The 22,043-nt window shown below is 47.5% G+C and overlaps 2 long non-coding RNA genes across 3 annotated transcripts in view; both read left to right on the top strand.

Annotated features, from left to right (window-relative positions):
• Positions 1–22,043, top strand: part of LOC143370507 (uncharacterized) — a 106,897-nt gene that overhangs the window by 9,179 nt on the left and 75,675 nt on the right. The window lies entirely within an intron of this gene.
• Positions 10,390–11,026, top strand: LOC143370502 (uncharacterized). The gene is made up of 2 exons (XR_013085634.1): positions 10,390–10,543; positions 10,610–11,026. It is a non-coding gene; the product is annotated as an uncharacterized LOC143370502 (long non-coding RNA).

Genomic DNA, 22,043 nt, shown 5'->3' with positions numbered 1-22,043 from the left:
GAAGTGTGCTGTGCCTTCCCGGCGAGCCGGAGATGCGTTTTGGTGAGTCAACCGCCGAGAGGAGGAAGCACGAGGAAGAAAGGGAAACGGTCGTCCTACGGCGTTTGATGGAGCTGCATATTCGCTGCTCGTCAGGTTTGTCAGAACGACAGGAGAAGCTGTTTACTAATCTACTCTACGAGTTTCGGAATGTTTTCGCTAAGGATTCGAACCAGTCTGGAAAATGCGATCTGGTCAAACACCTGATTAATACACGAGATTCCATTTCCATCAAGCAAGCACCCCGAAGATTGCCGTTGCATCAACTCGAGAAAGTGGAGAAAATGATACAGAAAATGAAGGACCAGGGCGTTATCGAGGAATTACAGAGCCCCTGGTCATTACCGATAGTCCTCGTGAAGAAGAAGGACGGTTCCATAAGATTCTGTATGGACTATCGACGCCTGAACGAGATTACGAAGAGGGACTCGTATCCTCTCCCCATTGTAGAGGATACGCTGGACGCCCTCGCCGGATCGTCGTGGTTCTCAACCGTGGATTTGCAGAGCGGATACTGGCAAATCTCTATGAACGAAAAGGACCGAGAGAAGGCTGCGTTTTCAGTAGGGACGGGACTGTGGCGATTCGGGGTGATGCCCTTTGGATTATGCGGCGCCCCCACGGCGTTCGAGCGTTTGATGGAGGGCGTACTCCAGGATTTGACCTGGAAGGTCTGCTTGGTCTACCTGGACAACATCATAATCTACGGAAGTGATTTCGAGCAGGAGCTTGAACGCCTTCGAACAGTGTTTTCTCGTCTACGTCAGGCCGGACTATTGATGAGCCCCAAGAAATGCTCCTTCTTCTGCCGAGAAGTGAAATATGTGGGCCACATCGTAACGGAGAGTGGAGTTAAGACGGACCCGGAGAAAATTAAAGCCATTTCAGAGTGGCCATAGCCAAGAAACGTCACGGAATTAAGAAGTTTCCTAGGATTGTGCACTTGCTACCGCAAATTTGTAAAGGATTTCTACAGGATCGCCAAGCCCCTGCATCGCCTCACCGAGACCAAACGGAACTACCAATGGATCGAAGAATGCCAAGGAGTTTTCCAAGAGCTGAAGAGGAAACTAACCGCAGCCCCGGTACTAGCCTACTCAGTAATAGACAAGAATTTCACACTGGACACGGACGCCTCTAATTTCGCCATAGGCGGCGTCCTCTCACAAGAACACGAAGGACAGGGAAAGGTCGTTGCTTATTTCTCCAAGACCTTGGGAAAATCGGAGAGGAACTACTGCGTGACTCGGAGAGAGTTACTAGCGGTGGTGAAATCTGTTGAGCATTTCCACCACTACCTCTACGGACGAAGATTGCTGATAAGAACAGACCATGCCGCGCTTCGCTGGCTGTTGACCTTCAAGCGCCCTGAAGGACAGGTCGCCCGCTGGATCGAACGATTACAGGAATACGACTTTGAGATACGCCATCGGGAAGGAAAAGCCCACGGAAACGCTGATGGACTTTCACGAAGACCTTGCGTCGAAGAAAATTGTAAGAACTGCGATTGACTGGAGAAGAAAGAAGCAGAAGAGGAAGTGCATACCACGAAGAGGATTCACAGGATATTTTGCGACGAAAGGAAGAGCGAGTGAAAACGAAGCCAGGAGGAGGATGAAGAGATCGGCTTCATCCTTAAGAAGCAGGGGGAAGGAGAGAAGCCCGGCTGGCAAGACGTTGCTCGTTTCTCCCTGCAGCTGAAATATTACTGGACAATCTGGGACTCGCTGGAAGTTCACGAAGGTTTGCTTTTCAGGAAATGGGAGTCCCACGATGCAACAACGACCTCATGGCTTTTGGTGGTGCCGCGCGAAAGGGTTGCAGGAGTACTAAAGGAGCTCCATGATGCGCCATCAGCTGGATACTTTGGAGTGAACAAGACCTTGGTGAAGATCCGCCAACAGTTCTTCTGGTCTACGTGTCAACAGGACGTTCAGGAGTGGTGCCGGCGGTGTGACACCTGTGCGGCGAAGAAGGGACCAGGTCAGAGGGGAGCAGGAAACTTGAGAGTATACAACGTGGGAGCTCCGTTCGAGAGGCTTTCCCTGGACGTTGTGGGTCCGCTCCCGAGGTCTCAGGCCGGGAACAGGTTTATGCTGGTCGTGGCGGACTACTTTACTCGGTGGCCGGAAGTAATCGCAATGCCAGACCAGCCAGCTGTCACAGTGGCAAGAACTCTTTTGCACGACGTAGTATGTCGTTATGGTGTACCGTTGGCGATACACACGGACCAAGGAAGGAACTTCGAATTCTCCGTGTTCAAGGAATGGCTGAAACTGCTGGGGATCAGGAAAACGCGAACAACTCCCCTGCATCCTCAATCTGATGGGTTGGTGGAACGTTTGAATAGGACATTGCTGCAATATCTCGCGATGTTTGTTTCAGAGCACCAGCGGGATTGGGACGAATGGATTCCCATGTTCCTCTTACAGACCAGCACGACATGAGGATACCTAATTAACGCCTGCTGTTATGGAGAGGACTGCCCACAGAAGTAGAAGAAGGAGACGACATCGAACAAGGATATTCCGAATGGATCCGAGGAAAAATGAAGAGGATCCGCGAGTTTGTTCGACGCCGTCTGGACATCTACAGTTCGAAAATGAAGTCCTGGTACCACAATCGAATCCACCCGATAGAGTTCCCGCCCGGAGAACGAGTGTGGTTGGTCCAACCACGAAGAGTAAAAGGAAAGTGTCCGAAACTGCAAGCGGATTGGGGAGGCCCTTACACGATAGTGGACAAGATCAACGACGTCATCTACAGGATTCAACGCTCACCTAGGAAGAAGTTGAAGGCGGTCCACGCGCGTCGCCTTGCGAAATACGAAGGGAAATTGCAACAGGAATGAAGACGTCAAGGGACAATACCACTGTCAAGACGCATGGGAGAAGATTAGTGTTTAAGCTACTCAGTGGACTGGGCTGCGGAGGCTACTTTCGTAGCCCAGCCCCCTTTTCCTTGAATTGTTTCAGAGAGCACGAAACCCCACGACGAGGGACAAGGTGTCGGGGGACTGCTACCGCGGCCTGTATACACGCTCCGGAATTCCCCAAATGTGCCACAATAGCGTGGTGGTCCGCAGCGGAGCCCCGACATACCTGAAACCGCTCCGCTAGCCCCCCCCCCCCCCGGAAGTGAGTCCCATGAGCTCACAGGGACGGCCCCGGCATGGAGGATACCATGGGATACCCGGGTTGCAGCAATGCGGGGTGGACAGCAAACGGGAAATGGCACCCCCAATCACCAGTCGGACAAGCGATGCTTGGATCGGCTGGAGGGGATGTCGCGGAGACGGGAGCGCTAACAGGACGCACAGGACAGTCCCCTGGAGCAGCACCAGACGCCTAGAAGAGGAATGGGGCCATCAGGATGCCAAGTATTGGAGAAATGGAGGAGATTGGAAGAAAGAAGAGTGAAGACTTCACGAGCTGGGAGTATTGGGCGGATTGATCGGGGAACGGGCCGGTAGCAAGCTTGTTTAAGTTAGAATCTTAGACAAAGCAAGTGGCTGTAACCGATACGCAGTCCTTTGGTTTATTAGTTGGAAGTAGGTTAACTAGATATAAGTAAATTTGAGTAGAATTAGGATAGTTTTAAATATCGTCTAGTTTGTAACGTCCCGTAGGCTTGAACGATTATAATAAAGTTTTCGTCTTTACAAGTTCTTGTGTCACACTAACTTTTAACCCGAGTATCAGGTATGAATCGTACGTAACGCGAGCATGGAACAGATATCGATGATATTATCAAGCGTTCACTATTTCTCTCTCGCGTAACCAGTATAGAATTCGCAAGTATTGCGAACACGAGCATTGAACCGACCAGAACCGACTCCTGGCAGACGGAGAGAAGACTTCCGCGATCGCGGAAAACGTAGTTAGTTGATTAGTGGGGGGAGAGAAGCTCATGAACGCTTTGTGTCGCGTCAGATGGCGACACTATTATTAAAAGTAACTTATGTGATACGTCTTAAATCTAGTAAGAAGAAAAAGCACTATATACAGCATGTACACGAAACAAAGCTCATTGATTAGGTGCGATCCTCTGCTTTCGTGCCCGGCTCGCCTTTCCGTCCTCCAGGTTCTTTCGGCTCCATCGTTTCTCGACATTACGTTGGATCTGTTAAAATGTTGTCGCCCGTTTACTAGGAAATCCCGATGCTAGCTGCCTGGAGAAGTACCAGAGGGAATCCGGAATGGCGACATCCGAGGAAGCCCAGATCATCGCGCCAGCCGGAGACGCGACCTCGAACCGGAGCAGTCCCAGCAACAGAAGATAGGAATAACCCAGCGCTAGTGAGGAGACGGTTTTCACACTTCCGCCCGCGAAGAACACAGGAACAGAAGCGGAAAAACGGAAAGGAGGCAAAAAAGGAACGTCATAACGGAGTTCCGTTCACCGAATGACAGGACATCCCCCATCCGTTTTGCCCAAGAAGAGGTCGTGTCGTCGAAGAAGAGAAGCCTTTTTCAAGGGAGAAGCGCCCAAGAACGAAGATGCAAGTAGAGGGTAAGGACGTGAAAATTCTTTGGGGGATCCACCGTACCCATGCCTTGCCCAGGGTTTTTGGGTGGTTCTCCCCTTGGGCGTGAAGGCAAATGCCGAGGCGTCGGACGGAAGAGGGCACGCAGCGTTTTCCCACTCTTCCGGACCATAGTACGGCTGTCATAACCAAGAGGCTGCAGCGGTCGGGACGACCACTCTTTCAGAGGGGGGGGGGGCAGTGTTGCGAGCACCCTTTGGATGGAATCCAAGGCCTGCTGGTGTTCGCGACTGGAACAAGAGGACAGCGAGAAGAAGGACATCGGATCGATCGCCTGTCAAGCTGTCATTCGAGAGTCAGCCGCGATTGCGTACAGACGTATCGATATTAACATTGTAGAGCCTTGGAGATTGTATTCCGTTACCTTTGTTCTTGTAGTTTCATGTTGTGTTGTTGTATTAAACCTTATAATGCCAAACCGAGCAACCCCCGTTACACGGAAACGTAACAATATATATGAAAAAAAGGAAAAAATAACAATAAAAGAAAAATAATGAATATATAAAGACTAATAGTGTGGGGGTGATGGGGGTGATGGTGGGCGATGGGGGCGATGGTGGTGACAGCTGCGGTGACGCGAATATCTGTAGAATCGGTCGCTGTGGTCGCCGCAGGACCCGCAACATTACATATGGCCGCAGCCGCGCGGCTCCATATACGGGCTCCTGCCGCAGGGGCCGCAACACCCGCTGCAGCGGCGCGGGGTGCAGCAAGTCCTAGAACACACAATCATCGATATAATATTAACACATTAAACATATTAAACATCAAACACACAAGGCATTGCAAAGTATTACGTACCTGCGGAGGCGGCGGCGACCGCGACGGCAACCGCGACTGCGGCAACCACGACGGCAGCGAAGGCGACGGCGGCGGCGGTGGCGACTTCTACAACATAATCGGTAATATATAATACCGATGAATACTACGATATAAGTTATTATTATTATAAGCATTTAAATATGTTTAAACAACGATGAAAGGAAAATGTTTAAAGAAAACGCTCAGTGGCTTGTATAGTCTTGATTCGATCTCACTCAGTTTTCGAAGGTTAAATGTAAGTAGTAAGGCTAAGCGGGTTCTAGACCAAGTCCTCTGAGGGGAGCGCGAGGGCGGGGGGAAGTGAGGGCGCGCGGGGGAGCGCGGCGGAGAGAATCATGGGCGCGGAGCCTGCAGGGAGAGGAAGACTGGGTGCGCGCGAACGAGCCGCGGAGTGGGGGAAGCCGTAATCCTCGAGGAGATTAGTCCGGGCCGAGCCGCCGCGGAGGCCTCTCCAGACCTGGCCCACCGTCAGAAATTTTTCAGACCTAACCCAGGATGGGCCAAGTTCTGAAAGTGATTTTTTTCGGGGTCAATGCCTCCCTCTGAAAAATGCATATTGATGCATCAGATATTGTTTCGGACGATGTCGGGAAAGATCGGCGTTTTTCGACACCGCGTCTTGGAGGGAAAAAGATGGAGCATTACTTTAAAATTAAAATTCTAGGAGGGAAACAGTCACCACTGCAAAGGGGATGGAATCACATGCATTCTAAAGCTAACAGTATTTTAAAGCGTTCCGATTTAACGTCGCAGCGTTTCGCACGATATCGCGTAATTCGACTCCTCTGGAGCGGCCGTGCAGGGTGATGTCACTTGGCGGCGCGAAGAATGAAATTGAATTATGCAGCGTCAGCAGAAATCTTTTTTCCCAACGCAGAGAAATAATAATTATTGAAACGGCGAATCTTAAAAATTAGGCGGTGAGAGGAGGAACACGGGTAAATAAAATTGAGAAATAATATATGTTTAAGAAATATATAATGTTACAAATAATAATATGAAATAATAATATGAAGGAATAATATAGAATATAAAAAAACATAATTAAAATTTATTTGGCTTACTTATCCCACTCGATAACATCATCAGCAAATAGATTAGTTAATGGTAAATCCATAGGAACTTGCACAGGGTCAGTTTGAACTGCAACAACACTAGCCCGAAGCCCCGATACTTTATTCCTATAGGTATCAAAATCAATATTTTCCGCTTTGACGTTTCGCCAAGTCACACTCTTTGGATGATACGCATGATTATTCCGTGATACAGGGTGTCTCAAAAATGTCGGATTTCCTTAAAAGGGGTGACTCAGGGGGTGATTTGAAACAACTTTTTCCTTAGCGAAAATATTGTCCGAAGCTTCGTTAACGAGATATTAACAAAAAACCCCGATCAATCAGAGCGCGCGCCTTCCGCCCGAGCTCCCGTTGTAGCGTTGGCTACGCGGTAGGCGACTGCGCTTGTACTACGAAGGTACGAACAAGCAAGTCGGCATGCATCGAAGGAAACCGCGTTACACAGTTTTTTTTGTTTAAAGCAGAATCTTAAATAATAATTATTTGAAGTGAGAGGACAAGAAATACGCAAATTTCGTTTTCAAATTAGGCATAAACGAAAAGGTAATGTAACAAAAAATGCACGACAAGTGATCATAATTCATTATTGAGGTAAAAATCCGTAGTTTAATCACGGCCAACATAACTAAATTTAAACAATAATAATAGGTGTATGAATAAATTCTTTCAGACTGGATTTACATAATCGGTATAAAGCAACCAAATTTCTATCGCAGTGATATTCGTAAGCTACCAGAAAAATGGCAAAAGGTAATTTTTTAAATCAAACTGTTATTAAACCCTAAAATCGATCAGAATTTATTTCTACACATAATAATCACTAATAAATTAAATAACACTCACCCCTTCGGGCATTCCTTTCCTTCCTTTTCGGAAACCTGTGTCACTATGTAGGTCACTGTGTCGATCCCGGTCATCGGTGAACGAAAAGATTTATGGTAGGGTTGCGCCCAGTGCTCAGCTGATCGCAGGTATACGACACCACCCGAAGGTAAGGATCGCAACGTCAAGTGCGTCCGGGTTAATGTACCGAATATTCACTTCACTGCACGGCCACTAACACTGATCACTTATTTTACTTTTCATGGGACGTGTTGTTCCTACGTTATAAAATTGGTGGCCCTGAAAGGAGCCGATTACTGTTAGTTGTGCAGTTGCTCGATGTGACCACCCTCAGCGTCTATGCACACCTTGCGGCATCATTGACTTCGTTGAGAATAATCTTGACACCAAACGCCGAATCGTACCCTCGCTGGGGGTTTAGATGGGCGTACACCCAGAACATCGCGTAACATTCTTGAGCGGAGAACATTTCTGGGACGAGATTGCTAGCTGACTGACAGGATTTTTTCCAAACAACTTCCTCTACCCCCAAGGAGTTTCTCTCGTTCCATTATGGGTTAACTCCCACCAGAACAAGAGGTTGTAGGTAAAAAGACGCCAGCACATTTTTGAAATACACGTGCCTTGCAGAAGTGCAACGAACGACCCATCCTACACTTTCACAAAAGTCCCCGCTCCGTCCTTTTACTGCCAATGTACCCGTTGCTTCGAGATAGTCAGCAGACACCACGTGTTTCAGTTCGAAAGGGCCCGAAGACAAGAGTGTTAGCAAAGTTTCGGATCACACGCGTCGCAGGATCGGGATACTCGCGTGGAGGCTGTCTTTGATTTAAGCACTAAATTTAATCTTAAATATAAGTCTATTTACAGTTATATTACAATAAAGAGTTTATAGAGCACAATTATTAAACAATTATTATTCTAATTTTAATATCAGCGGTACTGGCTTCCCGGCACGATTAGCGAGTTTAATTCTTAAACAGCGCGAAGCACGTGGAATCGGCACGATTCTCGTAGCAAGCAAACGTTTCAAGCAAGTCAAGCAAAGCAGGCAAAGCGTTTTAACAGGTGTTACCTCTCGGGTGGCTCGTCGACAAGTAGATCGAGGAAATCTTGCTCGATTTCCTCGAATCCGCGTGCTCTCCCCCTTCCATCGATCGGCGATCGATGGAAGGGAGATAAGATCGATGCTCCACATGAACAAGGGGGGGATAGAATTTTGCGTCACCACGCCTGAGTTAACTCGGGCTCGGGAGATGGCGCAATAAGTACTATTTTCTTGAACATTTCCCGCCCGCCATTCATCGTTCGATGAATGAATGTACTAAGGTGTAACGTGGATTGGCTGAGACGCTATGGCGTGATCGCTCGCGGCTAGCGGCGCCGCTGCCCGGTTCATGTGGAGATCGTTCATCGATTTAGACCCGGTTGTGAATTAGTGCCGTGTATCTGAAGTGGAATTCGTCGTTTCGGCAGCCTGAACATGTGGTAAGTAAATTAGTTTGACGATTGGTCTGGCAAATTCCGATCGCGAGGTCTTTACATGGGCAACACGTGTCAATCCATCGGGCCCGGGGATCAATCGCGTGACTCGTGCAAGTGGCCACTTGTTGGGTGGCAAAAGCTCATTCTTCAGGATACAAAGATCCCCAACTCGTGGTTGGGGGTGAGGTCGCGTCCATTTATTGCGGGCTTGGAGTGACTGTAGATACTCGCGCGACCAGCTACGCCAAAACTGCAGTCTCATCTGCTGCAGTAGATGCCATCGAGACAAGCGTGACCTGGGGACGTCTTCCACCGGTGGATCGGGAACGGCGAGTAGTGCGTCACCAATCAAGAAATGCCCTGGTGTGAGGGCCGTGACATCTCCCGGGTCGTCGCTCAGCGGTTGCAGAGGTCGTGAGTTCAAGCACGCTTCAATTTGGGCAAGCAGGGTCGTCATCTCTTCAAATGTGAGATGCTGATCGCTGACGACCCTCCTCAGATGGTGCTTTGTGGCCTTCACGGCCGCCTCCCAAATTCCTCCGAAGTGCGCGGCTGCAGGTGGGTTGAATCGCCAAGTAATGCCGTCGCCTAGTAGATGGGCCTGCATAACCTCACTTGTGCTACGCAGAGGTTCCAGGTTATCGCGCAGCTCCCGTGCTGCCCCGACAAAATTGGTGCCTCGGTCGCTGTGGATGGTGGAACAGAGACCTCGCCTCGCGGTAAAGCGTCGCAGTGCTGCAAGGAAGGCCTCGGTACTGTAATCAGAGACGACCTCCAAGTGGGCGGCACGAGTGGTTAAACACACAAATATGGCAACATAACCCTTGTGTGTTCGTCAACCCCTGCCTCGGGAAGCCAATAGTGTGAAGGGCCCAGCATAGTCCAAGCCCACTTGTAGAAATGGCCTGGCTGGCGTGACCCGGTAAGCTGGTAAGTTTCCCATTAACTGTTGTCCTGGCGATGCCCTCCAGCGGAGACAGGTGACGCAGCGGTGAATATGGGCCTTGACTCTCTGTCGACCCTGCAATACCCAATACCTTTGTCGTAAAGCCGCCAAGGTAAGTTGCGTCCCTCCATGTAGCGTTCTTCGGTGAGCTTCGTCAATTAACAGCTCCGTGAAGTGTCCTTCTTTTGGCAGGATGATGGGGTGCTTCTCCCAGGATGACAGCGCAGCGTGCTTCAACCGCCCACCGACCCGCAGTAACCCTTGGGAATCTAAGAAGGGTGTGAGTCGTAGCAGCTTACTGCGACTCGTCAGCGGGGCTCCCTGTAGCAGTTGGTGGTAGTCCTCCCGAAACTCCTGGCGCTGAATCACCCTGATCCAGCGCGCCTGCGCGGCCTCGATTTCAGCGGGTGACAGGCACGGGTCCCGGCCTCCTCGGGTGGATCGGTGTGTCGTCCAGCGTAGACACCAGGCCGTTATCCTCAGGAGGCGCTGAATGGAAGAATAAGCGTTTAAGAGGTAATTGTGTGCAACCTCTTTACCACTGGTGGCCAGGTTGGACACGACTCTGGCCTCCAGATCTGTAACCTCCTCCTGGGTTGCTAAGTCGGTCAACCAGTGAGGGGGTCCGGTGAGCCAGGCTGGGCCCGTCCACCACAAATCAAAGCTCGGTAGTTGATTGGGTGGCAAGCCCCTTGCAGCGCAGTCCGCAGGGTTCTCGCTCCCTGCCACATGATGCCAACGGGCGTCCGGTAGCTCTCGCTGGATGTCCGCTACTCGATTTGCGACGTAAGTTTTCTACCTTGTCGGATGACCGCGAATCCAGTCCAGAGTTATCTTTGAATCACTCCACAGGTGTGTCGGGACGCTGTCCAGCTGCAAAGTCCTCTTCGTAACGGTCACCAGACGGTTCAGCATTGCAGCAGCGCACAACTCGAGTCTCGGGAGCGTGACTCGCTGTAGTGGAGCCACCTTCGTCTTGGAGGTGATCAAGTGCGCCTGCGCGTGGTCGTCGTCGTCCACGACTCGTAGATATACCACAGCGGCGAAGGCTCTCTCTGAAGCGTCCGCAAATCCGTGGAGCTCCAGATGCTTGACCCTGGGGTGAAGTCCTAGCCAGCGTGGCACGCTGACCTCTGCCAGGCTCGGCAGATCCGCTAGATATTGGGTCCACTCTCGTCCGGCCGCTGGCGGTAGCGTGGTGTCCCAATCTATTTTCAACAGCCAAAGTGATTGCAAAAATATCTTTGCTGTTACAGTTACCGGCGCCAGAACTCCTTCAGTAAGGTGGGGGAGTTAGATACCCACTTCCTTAAATTAAAGCCGCCCGCCCTACAGAGTAGGCACAGCTCCTCTTGGATCTTGCGTGCCTCCTCCATGTAAACATCCCTTTCCAGGATCGCAGCAGCCCTTGGAAACCTGGAGCGTTCATCCTGAGCCAGTTGTCGCAGCGTGTGAATGGCCAGGTAGGGGGCACAAGCCAGGCCGTAAGTAACCGTATTCAGCTCGTAATCGCTGATTGCTTCGTCCTCTTGTCGTCGCCAAAGCAGCCTTTGAAAACGGCGGTCATCAGGGTGCATGATAATTTGGCGAAACATCTTTTCAATATCGGCAGTCAAGCAAATCCGATGTACTCGCCACCGCAGTAACACTCGCAGAAGACCCCGTAGCAAGTTGGGTCCCACCATGAGGAGGTCGTTCAGTGACTTCCCTGAGCTGGTAGCGTAGGAGCCATTGAACACCACCCGAAGCTTCGTGGTAGTACTGCTCTCTTTTAGTACGCCGTGGTGCGGCAGGTAATAGCTCTCGCCATCTGGGCAAAGTTTATCGGTCTTAGACATATGCCTTAATTCCTCATACTCACGCAGGAACGACTGGTAGGCCTCCTTGAAAGCGGTGTTCCGACTGCTCTTGGCCTCCATCCGTTGAAGCATTCGGACGGCCCCGGCTCGAGACTCGCCCAGTCCTTGCGTCTCCTTGAAGGGGAGGCGCACCATATAGCGCCCGGACGGAAGACGCTGGTGAGTGGTCGCAAAGTAATCCTCGCACTCCTGGTCCTCAGCATTGAAGGTAGTCGTCACCCTCACTTCTTCTTGTTCCCAGAACCGTTGGACCATCGGGACGAGGTCATCCTCCGTCGTACGCTTCAGCGTGACGAGCCCGCTCGAAGCACGCGGTTCGTCTGGATTAGCCGTGGTAGCAAGGCCGGATATAATCCAACCCAATGTCGTCTTTTGGGCAATGGGCTCACCCTCTTGCCCCTTGCGAACGCCGTCCTCCAAGATCATGGAGTAGACGTCGGCACCCAACAGGACATCGATCTGGGTGCCAGCAGTGAAGTCCGGATCAGCCAGTGGTAGACCTTGGAGGTGAGTCCAAACATTTATTGACTGCTTGACCTGTGGAGAATAGGCCGTAATACGTGGCAGCACCAAAGCCCTGGTGATCTGCCGTGAGCCGTCGCCTCCATGTGGCGTGAACTCCAGTTGTATGCTTCCACGCACTCGCTCCTTTCGCTGGTTGCCGATGCCAATTAAGTGTACATTCGAGGGTCGCCTTGGTAGTCGTAGCAGTTGCACCAAAGCTTCCGTAGCTAACGAGACTTCACTGCCTTGATCAATCAGCGCCCTCACTAATCTTGGCCAAAGCATTTCGTCAGGGTCGCGGTTTATGACCGTATTGTCCTGCGAATCGGCGGTAGAGAACGATTTGTTTTGGGTAATTTATGGCTTAGCTGGTTCCGCCTCGTAGCTGACGCGAACTCAGGGTATTGGAAAACGGAAACTCCCTCATGGTATGCCGTTTCTTCTTTATAGCAACTCGAAGACTTTCTGTTTCTCTTGTCTTCGGGCCCTTTCGAACTGAAACACGTGGTGTCTGCTGACTATCTCGAAGCAACGGGTACATTGGCAGTAAAAGGACGGAGCGGGGACTTTTGTGAAAGTGTAGGATGGGTCGTTCGTTGCACTTCTGCAAGGCACGTGTATTTCAAAAATGTGGTGGCTTCTTTTTACCTACAACCTCTTGTTCTGGTGGGAGTTAACCCATAATGGAACGAGAGAAACTCCTTGGGGGTAGAGGAAGTTGTTTGGAAAAAATCCTGTCAGTCAGCTAGCAATCTCGTCCCAGAAATGTTCTCCGCTCAAGAATGTTACGCGATGTTCTGGGTGTACGCCCATCTAAACCCCCAGCGAGGGTACGATTCGGCGTTTGGTGTCAAGATTATTCTCAACGGAGTCAATGATGCCGCAAGGTGTGCATAGACGCTGAGGGTGGTCACATCGAGCAACTGCACAACTAACAGTAATCGGCTCCTTTCAGGGCCACCAATTTTATAACGTAGGAACAACACGTCCCATGAAAAGTAAAATAAGTGATCAGTGTTAGTGGCCGTGCAGTGAAGTGAATATTCGGTACATTAACCCGGACGCACTTGACGTTGCGATCCTTACCTTCGGGTGGTGTCGTATACCTGCGATCAGCTGAGCACTGGGCGCAACCCTACCATAAATCTTTTCGTCCACCGATGACCGGGATCGACACAGTGACCTACATAGTGACACAGGTTTCCGAAAAGGAAGGAAAGGAATGCCCGAAGGGGTGAGTGTTATTTAATTTATTAGTGATTATTATGTGTAGAAATAAATTCTGTTCGATTTTAGGGTTTAATAACAGTTTGATTTAAAAAATATGAAAACAACTCAATCAACGAAATAATTTCCATTATTGTTAATTACCTTTTGCCATTTTTTTGGTAGCTTACGAATATCACTGCGATAGAAATTTGGTTGCTTTATACCGATTATGTAAATCCAGTCTGAAAGAATTTATTCATACACCTATTATTATTGTTTAAATTTAGTTATGTTGGCCGTGATTAAACTACGGATTTTTACCTCAATAATGAATTATGAAAACTTGTCGTGCATTTTTTGTTACATTACCTTTTCGTTTATGCCTTATTTGAAAACGAAATTTGCGTATTTCTTGTCCTCTCACTTCAAATAATTATTATTTAAGATTCTGCTTTAAACAAAAAAAACTGTGTAACGCGGTTTCCTTCGATGCATGCCGACTTGCTTGTTCGTACCTTCGTAGTACAAGCGCAGTCGCCTACCGCGTAGCCAACGCTACAACGGGAGCTCGGGCGGAAGGTGCGCGCTCTGATTGATCGGGGTTTTTTGTTAATATCTCGTTAACGAAGCTTCGGACAATATTTTCGCTAAGGAAAAAGTTGTTTCAAATCACCCCCTGAGTCACCCCTTTCAAGGAAATCCGACATCATCATCGAAATCGCCTAAAAACGTTTGTTGTTCATATCGATGCATCCAATATTCCTCATCATCCTCGAAGTAGTCGTTTATTGAATTATCGCATTTTTTAAAAACTTTTTAAAAAATGTTTCCATCCTGAATAGCTTCCGCCTCATAAAGTTCTGCACATCGAATTGCTTCGGTTTGAACCGCAACATTTCGACAGGCCACATACACTTTCGGGCTGGATGAATGGATAACTGCCGCAGCAGCGGTGATCGTAGCGGTAGCCGGGCGTTTTAAATTCATGGGCAATGACATAATCTGAATCCGATTTTTCTTATAATTCTCAAAGTTACTAACACAACGATTCATTGATAATGGAAACTTACGGTATTAATCGATTGTATTTCCATGCGTTGAACGATTGATAATATCCTTCAAAAGCAATCTTCTTCAAAGCAATTTCACTTAACACAAAAAATGAAAAAAGTGTTTCAAAGAACTGTCGAAGTGACTGCACGTTGACCACGATTTGAAGACAACTCGTCTGTATCTCCAAGCTCCCACATGTGGGCCCATGCCTAAAGTTACATAGCTTTGCAAAGTAGGATGCGTTTGTTCTTCGCCATCTTCATCACAGGCCACCTGCATTTTCGCTGACCACCTCAGCTTCTATACATATTCGAATTATTCACTAACCACCCTCAGAGTGCACTTATCATGTTCTTCGAATTCTTCTTGACCTTCTTCTTCGGACACATCATTCGACTAGGTCACACCACTTTTGATCGCGTATCGAACGTGTATTGGACGTCTATTGAACCACTTTCAACGCATAACGCATCACTTTCAACGTCTATCGTACCATTCCCAACGTGTATCAAACGTGTATTGGACCACTTTCAACGTCTATCGTACCACTCTGAACGTGTATCAAACGTGTATTGGACCACTTTCAACGTCTATCATACCACTTTCAACGCCTAACGTACCACTCTGAATGTCTATCAAACGTATATCGTACCACTTTCAACGTCTATCGTACCACTTTCAACATCTATCGTACCACTCTGAACGTGTATCGAACGTCTATTGAACCACTTTCAACGTCTATCGTACCACTTTCAACGCCTAACGTGTCACTCTGAATGTCTATCAAACGTCTATCGTACCATTTTCAACGTCTATCGTACCACTTTCAACGCCTAACGTACCACTCTGAACGTCTATCATACCACTTTCAACGCCTAACGTATCACTCTGAACGTCTATCAAACGTCTGTCATACGTCTATGGTACCGCTTTGATCATGAATCGTACTACTTCTACATAATAATTACAACTATCGTCTTAATCTAGCGTACATGCAGGAGGTTGGTGGTTGAGGAGGGTGAAGAAAAATAGTTATGCATTAAAATGCATTAAAAATTGATTATATTTTATTTGTGTATTTCCCTCTGCCGTTTAGACCACCAGTTGAATATTTCAAATACATTTTGCATGGCAGAGTGCTTTGCGTGTCTGCCACATCGCAGAGTATTAACTACATTTAGCTTATTTAGGGATTTGATATCCTCGTAGTCAATGTCCAGCGTCTCGATGATCACGTCTGCTCTCGTATTTTCATCGAGGAAATCCACGAGCCAATCGCGTTTCTGCAGCCCTTTAACGAATACGACATGGGATGTGTCATCTTCCTCGTCGATCGCATCGGCTACAGCTTTCATAATTAGCTGCACAGCTATACTGTACGGAACGTCTCCATCTTCCCAACGTAGTCCATGATGTTTTGCCACCAACCACCGGATGCTCGATTTGTCGGATTTTGTAAGAAGATATTGCGGCATCGAACTCCCAAAAATATATTGCGAGAGAATTGTTCCCCTTCGTAGGACAGCCACTTCCTTCGCGACAAATCTTCCATCGACGATGAACCGTTGCAGGTCAACGAATGTTGGTACGACCATTATCGATACAATTTAGAGGTCCGTTCGCTTCCAAGCCAGACTGGAGAATGCGGTCTTTCTCGTAAAGCATCTCGATTTTCTCGATGACATTTTGGTATGATTTTGGCACAGGAGAGGGCAGGCAAGTAGCGTGGCAATTTAATTGATTTTGCGTACCACGTTTGTCAGCGGATTGTATTCAACCACCCGATCGTGCAGAATCAGACAGTAGTATTTGCAGGCACATTCTATTTACACTCGAATTCTATGCGCACGTCCACGGTACCATTCTTGATCGACTCATTTTGTCGCCAGCAATCAATCACCACGAGGAGACCAATTTGTAAAAATTATGGAATTGTGTATACATGTGATACAAGATGGCATGCTTATACTTGTCAAAGTCCAAATTCAGGTCATCGTATGGGTAAAATTCCGAGTTGAGAACAAGTTTTACATTGGTCATTTTGCCGTCGTTGAACCGAGTAACATCTTCGGTTATCTTATTCTTTCGTTCAGTCTGTAGACCAAGGATAGCGCATCGCGGCTTCTCCAGCTGCGCAGATGCCTTCACGCCCCACTAATGCTTGGTCGTGCTCCGTAAGAAAGGATACTCGTACAGATCCCACGATTGAAAACAAATGCTCAGGTTTTGTCCACTTTCCAGAGCATGTAACAGCGATAGCTTATTAATATCGTTTAGCGTCACGTGAAGCATTGCACTTTAAGTAGTTCAATTTCTGGCTCTAACATCGGCGAGCCTAGTAGAGAATTGTTATCGTTGCACGATCCTATTAAAATCAATTCGTGACGCGCATTAATAATCATGCGTTTGTAGTTCTCACAAAATCCCAGCAAATATTTGAGTGGGAGGCAAAAATTGAAATGATTTTTCAATATGGGTCCATCGCGTCGATTCAAGCCCCATCCAGCATTCTCCATATTTTTGGCTTCGCCAGGTGTCAGCGATACATAGTTTTTAAGCGTGATAGTTATTTCAACGTTTCTGTTACGATCAATCTCCACGCCATTCAGCTCGTATCGAATCTAATCGAATAAGAACGCCATGCAATTATTTCCCAACGTCACCGTTAATGCATCGTTTGGCTTATTTATCTTCAATTTTCCCTCCAGGTAGAGGAAACTTTCACACGGCAATGTGTATAAATCCTGCTGCTGTATAGGTATTCTTATCTCATCGCTGTACCCAAACGTCGTGTTGACGTAAGGGTTGTATGTGTGAGTCCCGGGCTTGACAATGCGATCATCAAACGTCGGCTTCCCTCCAATGTTTAGAATGTCAACCATTTTTTTCAACTTAAATGCGTACAATGAATCCCAATGATTTAAAAAATGCAATGTTCGCAGCAGTGAGCCTCTTCTTTTTAGCGTGATCAAAGCTGTCACAGTTGTTCTTTCACACAATTTCACTTGCAAGAAACGTGTTTCTGGAGTCGTTCAACACAAGCATCTCATTCATTCACACCACATGTATTATCGTCGACGCCGTCGAAAGCGCAGTCTGATGGTAATCTCTTCACCTCGAAAATCAAGCAACCGTCCGTCTTGATCCACAACGCATATCGTTAGATCTGAAATGACCTGTGCGGTGATTGGAAGGTAAATGATCTGCGCGGGCGTTTCCGATATCTTATATCCCGGCGGTACTCTGGGAGAAAATTAATGTATCGTATGTACGCGCTTCCCATTGCTGTACGCGCCAGCGGTCACGCTATATTCTATGCGATTAATGTTCACATTCATGATATTAATCGGATCGTTCGATTCGTGCCACTGTCCCGGTTCTAATACGCGATTCGTCGAGAATCCCAGTAACGATCCAATGTTATTGGGCTTCGTAAAGTCTACAATGAACGAGCAGTACAGCTCACTTTTCATGGTGTTGTTGTTGGGGCGCAACACTATAGGATACTCATCGTTGTCGCTGCCATCGTTGGCATCGGTGCCATCGAGTTTTTGAGGATACCGCTCGAGTAATCGCTGCTTCAAATACTTGGCAATAGCGTCTAGTTCGTAGGAGACATGGGAGATCGTAATGTATTCATGGCCGGTGTCGACGCTGTTGTTGTTGATGTCATAGTTTGTGGTGAAGTAGAATTTATCATTACTCGAGTCGATGTTGGGTATTGTATGACAAGTTTCAAAGGTTGTTAGACCAACCTCGTAATCATCATTGCTGAAATCTATGGGCGGAAAGGAGTCACTGTTAACGACATATTCCGAAGTGCACGACTCGACTAGTACTGAATCAGAGTGATGGGAAGCCAATCCTTAAATTTGGTACCGATTGTTTGCAGAAAGCGTAAACATAGTTGTCCACAATTGCTCCGATTATACTTCTGATAAGACGTTCTATTATATTCAATTTTCACGACATCTTTATCCAGATATTGTACCAATTCCTTAGGCGGCCGAAGATTGCCAAAGCTGTCGAAATATACAGCTCGACGACCTCTCTTCGCATTCGCCACCCAATGAGTCCCAGGTCCCTCGACATTGTCCAAATTTATAATATCGCCTCGTTTCGACATACTCCTCCGACCGGTAGCGCTTTGCGCATAAAAACACCTCTAAAGAATGGAATATGCATACGTTTTGCCAAATCCTCCAATTGCGCATCGGTAGTTACGCCCACAGGCATTTTTATTGTCTTTTCGGCGTTTTTTTTTTCGTTCCGATACTCCCTGCCCGCGCTTGTATGGTGTGAGATAAAGTCCACGACCTTCCATGGAGCGAATATGACGTTGCATTGCCTGCAGCTGACGTTGCGCCGCCTTATTATAGTTTACTGCCTTGGCGATCCCCGCCACTCCGCCAGCTAATGATCCGAGAACACCTAGCAGCGGGAGAAGTGGCAATATACCACCCCGTTTTGCTACCGGAAGAATCCGCTTTTGCGGTGCTCTCTTCGCAATCCTTTTGCGAGGTTTTGTTTTCATCCCCAATCCAATTTTCGTTTTGGTCTTCATAGCTGCCCAAACAGCTGTGACAGCGCCTCTTTCACCCAGAGTCGAGTCACACGCAACGATGCGTTTTCGCGCTTTGTCAGCGAGTATCTTATCTGACGCGTGCCTTTCACCGAGATGGTTGCTGCGCGAATAGGCAATATCGTGTTCGCGACTCGATGCGTCCAATGGATTGATGTCTTGATCGCCTCTAGCCAATCGTTTTGCCTGATTAGTTCCTGGACCGCAAAAGTTTTTAATCAACGGTACTGGGCCGTCGATATGCGTTCGGTGCCAAGTACGATTATAATGTTCCAGACATAGACGATACTGCTGCACCTCAGGATCGGCTTTTATATGCTCTGGCAGTCTATCCCACAACTGATCAATGTGTCTGTCAAACTCTCGGAGTAGAATAATCTTTGGTATATATTTCAGCTGCTCAGAGGTTAAGTCTCGAATATCGCAATTATCCAACAGGATAAGAAGCATTTCGAATACTGACCTGTTTTGCTTCGGCGTGGGCCTATAAATAGGGCGCGTCGCCGCTTCGATGCATCAAAATCATTTTCGCAGTTCGCAACGAGGATGCGATTCGTGCGACAACCTGTGACAATGCGCGTGGAAAATTTTGATGACAAATCGCAAATGATGTCTTCGAAAACAGTATGCAGACATGGTAGCATGCTGCTAAACACTATACGTAGCCTCATTTGCGGTCCATCAAATTGTGGAAAAACCAACGTGCTGGTGAGGTTGTTGGAAAATCCACACGGCGTCCGCTTCGAGAACATGTAGGTGTATTCCAAGTCGTTGCAATAACCGAAATATCAGTATTTGGAGAATTTATTGACCTCTATAGATGAAATTGGCTACTTTACATTTTCGAATAACAGTGACGTCATCCCACCGAGCGAATCGCTTCCGAATTCCATTTTTATCTTTGATGACGTGGCCTGCGACAAGCAAGATACGATAAGGGAATACTTTGCAATGGGGCGCCATTCGAACGTTGACTGCTTCTATCTCTGTCAGACGTATGCAAAGATTCCCAAACATCTTATACGCGATAATGCGAATTTGCTGATTCTGTTTAAGCAGGATGGTACCAACTTGAAACATGTGTACAGCAATCACGTAAACACTGACATGTCTTACGAGGATTTCTGCGCTTTGTGTCGTAATTGTTGGCAGCGGGAGTATGGTTTCGTGGTGATAGACAAGGATAGCGCGATGTTCAATGGACGTTATAAAAAGGGATTTAACGAGTTTGCGGTACCATAAGATGATCAATTGTTGTCAACACGTTGGTGGGAACACAACGTCTGCGGCACAATGATGATTGATATCGATAGTCTGGAGATTAAGGATTGTGAGAGAATAATGAAGGAAATTGAAAAAAACAGCGAATCCATTCGCAAGAAACATCAGATTTTGAAGGCTGGCAAGATGGAGGAAGATATCGCTTTGGAAAGATACTTAAAATCCATTGTCGAACCTTTACAACATATCGCGGAAAATACCGCAGCGGTAGAAGTTGACACATCACCATCGATGAGCTCACACATTGAAGAGATTGAAACATTAACGCCTAAAACAAAAATCCAGCCGAGAGGGAACATACCGCGTAAGAGAAATAGGAAACGACCATACATGTCATTAGAATATTCGCTTGTAACCTCCACACAGCTCTCCCGGCACCAATAAATACATTTCTCAACGTACAATCACTCACAACCAATGATGAAGACGTTTTCGAAACTAGTCCCGATGTGTCGTTTGCAACATCTATTAGACATCAACTCCAAATATCCGTGGGACAAGAAACGTTTCGTAAACATTTCGGTCCGCTGGGACAAAAATATATGTGTGCAATCCTAAGTGGTGATAGGGATACAGCAATGGACTATATGTACGGTGTATACTTCAGCAATAGCGGAACGATGCTTGTGGATAAGGCTTTTGATATAGACAAGGATGATAATATAATCATAGATGGTGTAAGGTACGGAGGAACGTCCGGTCTTTACGAACAGATTTTCAAGAGACTTCCCGATGATGTCCTGTACACCGATGCCGATAAACAATAATACTAAAGCATACTGCTGGCGACAAACGCCGACAGGCGCGATCGTGACGCTCAAAATCCCGTATTGGGCAATAAGGGATACAAATACAAACATGTTATTGCACCGCTACTCCCCTGTGTATCGGCTAGTAGGACAGGGAAAGGTCTAAGGACACCGCGAGCCATGGTGGTCTTTTATTACATATACAGGGTATCCCACCTAAGACTGGACAGCGCGATATCTCCTAAAGTATTGGAGATAAAAAAATTTAAAAAATATGTAATTGAATGGTTGGAGAGGGCCAATATATTTGCCGAGACGATTTTTGTTTTTTATTATTATTTTAAAAGATACGATGGTCAAGTTCGGTTTTTCAAATGGAACTATTTTTTTTTGAACACCTGAGTTGACAGTGCGTTCCAAGACAAATTCAATAAGCTTTAATGTATACACTTCATTTCGACGGCTTTTAAGATATTGCACTTGCAAAATTACTGATTTTCACTGGAAGAAAACCCTCTGTAAAGGAATAGAAGGATAGGTTCTGTTCCCGAATTGAAACACACAATAACGTTCAACGTGAGTCTTTTATTCAGTGACTTATATCTGCTCAAACGTTAAGACTTGTTGAGGTCAGGATGAAGACTGACGTCTGCCGGACGCTCAATTTTCCGGCAAGACGCGCGCGGGTAGAAAACTCCTCCTAATTGGTTGACCCGATGCCGATGTCAACCAATCGGTATCGTTCGGACCCCTAAATCGCGCCACCTATTTCGCGCGTCTACAGCGCGCTTTCACCATAGCGGGGGTGAAATTTGGCGGGAGAAATACTTCTGGTAACGCAGCAGGATTTCCCCAGACCCCGAGGTGCGTGACGTGGCCGGTCGCAGGCCGCCGGCCCCGCACCGTGGGCCCTACAGAAACTCAAGGTTTACGATACCCGCAATAACTATTGAGGCCGTAAACGAAAGTCTCTAAGAAAACATGCTTTGTTCAAATCACGAAAAGAACGGAAAGCGGCTTATTCAAAAAAAAGTTTTGCTGGCGCGCGT

This window comes from Andrena cerasifolii, chromosome 6 (assembly GCF_050908995.1).
Source record: "Andrena cerasifolii isolate SP2316 chromosome 6, iyAndCera1_principal, whole genome shotgun sequence".
NCBI lineage: Eukaryota > Metazoa > Arthropoda > Insecta > Hymenoptera > Andrenidae > Andrena > Andrena cerasifolii.
This window is presented reverse-complemented; position numbering and strand designations above follow the sequence as displayed.